The sequence below is a fragment of the Gavialis gangeticus genome, unplaced genomic scaffold, assembly GCF_001723915.1.
Source record: "Gavialis gangeticus isolate Ggan-Ray unplaced genomic scaffold, GavGan_comp1, whole genome shotgun sequence".
In the NCBI taxonomy this organism is placed as follows: Eukaryota; Metazoa; Chordata; order Crocodylia; family Gavialidae; genus Gavialis; species Gavialis gangeticus.
In genome coordinates this window covers 129,707,094-129,710,051 of record NW_017729032.1, presented here as the reverse complement: position 1 = coordinate 129,710,051, position 2,958 = coordinate 129,707,094, and the positions used below count along the sequence as shown (strand labels likewise).

At 43.7% G+C, this 2,958-nt stretch overlaps 1 protein-coding gene across 1 annotated transcript in view; it reads left to right on the top strand.

Annotated features, from left to right (window-relative positions):
- The first annotated feature begins 1,668 nt into the window (after positions 1-1,668).
- Positions 1,669-2,958, top strand: part of METTL21C (methyltransferase like 21C) — a 21,346-nt gene continuing 20,056 nt past the window's right edge. Inside the window, exon 1 of the mRNA XM_019524792.1 lies at positions 1,669-2,261. The gene's annotated coding sequence lies outside the window, so the exon portion shown is untranslated. The remainder of the gene's footprint in view (positions 2,262-2,958) is intronic.

Sequence of the window (2,958 nt, the reverse complement as noted above, 5' to 3'; positions counted from 1 at the left end):
CAACGCCCCCCCCCCCCAACAGCTCCCCCCATACTATATACAAGAGTAAGACTTTATTTTGAGCTATTATGCAATTGCCTTTATATATACACATTACTCAAAAAAACCAAATCAGGACAAAAATATTTTTTACATAAAATAAAAATGTTCTAATAGATGTTTGATTTTTGATTTATGAGTTAACTGTAATTTGTTAAAATGTTTTCTGAATTTGTGTGCGCAGCTCTTGAAAGTTCACCCAAACTCATTAAGTGGCCCACCAGCCTAAGTAATTGCCCACCCCTGCATTAGAACAACAATAGTCTGCCAGTGCAAGAGTTACCTGGTGAGAATGTTAGCTAGCGCTTTCATCAAGCATCCTGACCCCCCTCCACTTGTCTTCTCCTGCTGCCTGTCCCATGCCTGTGTCCCCCCCAGTGTGTCCCCCCACAGGTCTGGATCTAATTTCAGCCCAGGGCACAGAGAACATGCTGATTCTGGACCCTGCTTGGCTGGGCAGCAGTGGTTGCAGTGGCAGTGCTGACAGCTCTGGCCCTGGCTCTGGAGCAGAGTTGGGGCTGGAGCTCCATGTCTTAGGCCTGAGCCACAAGTCAGGGTAGGCAGCAGGGGCAAGTGCTTAGGGTAGGAGGAAGACAGGAAGTGGGGGTGAGGCAAAGGCAGTGCAAGGCAGAGGTGGCTGCAGGGAGGTAGGGGGCAGGGTGACAGCAGACAGGAGGGATAGGGCAGCAGCTAAGGCTCCAATGCCTGAACCAGAGCCACAGCAGCTGCCTGACCCCCTCCCTCTCCCCTATACTCAGATCCTAGATGAGGGGCTTTCTTGACCTCCCCTCCCCATAGGTTGAATGGGAGAGGGAAAAAACCCACAAAAAACGTAGTCTTGGATTCACATAAATATGATATCTGAATGGTCAGGTGGGCAGTAAACAGGCTGGGAAAAGATTAAACGTACTTTTAGGATATTCTAAGAGTGGAAGTCTGGTTAAGAGACCAGTGTTTCAGTATCTGGTCCCAACAAGCATCAGAGAAATACCCAGCCTAGTAAAGAGCTGACAAAGCCAACAAGTGCATATTTGTAAGAGAATGTGATGTATGTGCCTATTGAAGACACCTAGTGGTTAATGTGCAAAAAACAGAAGTAACTCAGATGGCGATAGGTAGAGAGGTTTTCTTCCCCCCCTCTGTTCTTGAAAAGTAGCATGCGATAGGAGTTTAATAGTTGTAAGTATTCAGACAGGTAAATGTTTATAAGTTATTAGAGGTTAAGCTTACATATTCCCAATTTTAATGTAAACCTCCAGTGGCTCATTATGGACTCTTTAAATCAATTGTTATACATGTAAAAAAACAAAATATTCTGTAAACTTCCCTTTAAAAGGAATTTTCTACAAGCCAGTGATTTTTTTTTTTAAATTTCCAATGAAGCAAAATTCAACTGTGCAGGGGGCAGCAAAACTAGGAAAAACATACAGCTTTGAATTCTCAAAAGAAAAAAAGGTAGTATTCTGGCTAATCTTATGAGTTGCTTGTAACACAAACAGATGATTTTTCAGCTGAAAAAGGATTTTCAGGTTTATGCTGTTCCTTTAAGAGAGGCTTACATACCTTTCTCAGCATCTGTAGGCTGATTATAGATCCTATTGGAGGGCTAATGTTTTTTGTTAAGTCTATAGTGCTGCTGGATCCCCTTACCTCTCATCTCACAGCTTCCAGAAACTCCAGTAACTTCAGAGTGGACACAGAGTATGCCCATGGCTTTCTCCGCCACAAGATCCTCTCCGAGGGGCATTATGGCTATCCTTTCCCTGGAAGCAGGATCTTCAGTGCCATGTGAATTTCTCTCTCGGTTTGGTCTGCTGCCAATTGGCTGGGTAGGTTAGTGGTATAGTAACTTTGACCATGTTAAGCTGTTTGTTTGGGTTAGGACTGCAGCTGATTACATTGAGACATAAAATAGTTTGAAACCTAAAAACCACAAGAAAGGCATCAGGAGAACTTGAAAAGATTCAGTTTCTAAAGCAGACACATTGTGAGAGCTTCAGAGACTGCCAAGGATTTTTAGTTTGTTTAGCAAATGTGAAAAAGTTTAGTGTAACATAGCAAGTTCTTAGAGTGCTGCTTGGTAATGTTACCCAAAATAGCCTGCACTCCTACTGGCTGGTCTTTGTAAGTGGAGAATTAATCCTTCCAGGTGCACGTCTGTATAAAAATCTCTGGAGTGCAGGAGGATGACAGGAAACTTCACACTCACTCAGCTAAAGAAGGTAAATTATGCAGTTGTTCAACTAACAGCAGTTGCGCTTTATTTGAATGCTTTTCTCAACTAACGACATAATGTTATATTTATCTAATTATTTCTTAAATTTGGAATAATCTGGTTGATTATTAGCCAGAGGAATTAAATTTACCCAACTTCTGACAAATGTATCATCGTTTCATGGCTTGCTTTTCACTGCATGAATAATCATGGAATGTCATTTTTTCAGCATGCACCTGCATCCCTCCCACCATGCTCTCAAGTACCAACTGGGTGGTTTTCTGAAAGCAAATCTTCCCAAGATTTATTTGAGACTAGGACTTCTGTCTCTCTGAATGTTATTCATTTTAATTTAATGCAAGACAATTTAGTGAAATTACATGGCCTTAAAAAAAAAAATTCTTTTAAAAAGGGATACCATCAAGGGTTGACAACCCCTGGCACACGTGCCAGAGCATGTCATGCAAAGGCATTTTGCTAGGCATATGTGCCTCAGGGTGGACAGCAGGGAAGGGGCTGTGGCTGTGCTGCCACAAGAAGGATCAGGCCCCTCACAGCTCCTCTGATGTCCGCCCAGAGGCACACATGCATCTGCCGCTAGCAATGAGCCAGGACAAGGCTCCACAGCCCTTGGTGCAGCAGCTTGCAGCCCCCCCTGCCGTCTGCTGTGAGCATCCTGGGCTCCTTGGTGGGGGGGGGGGGGG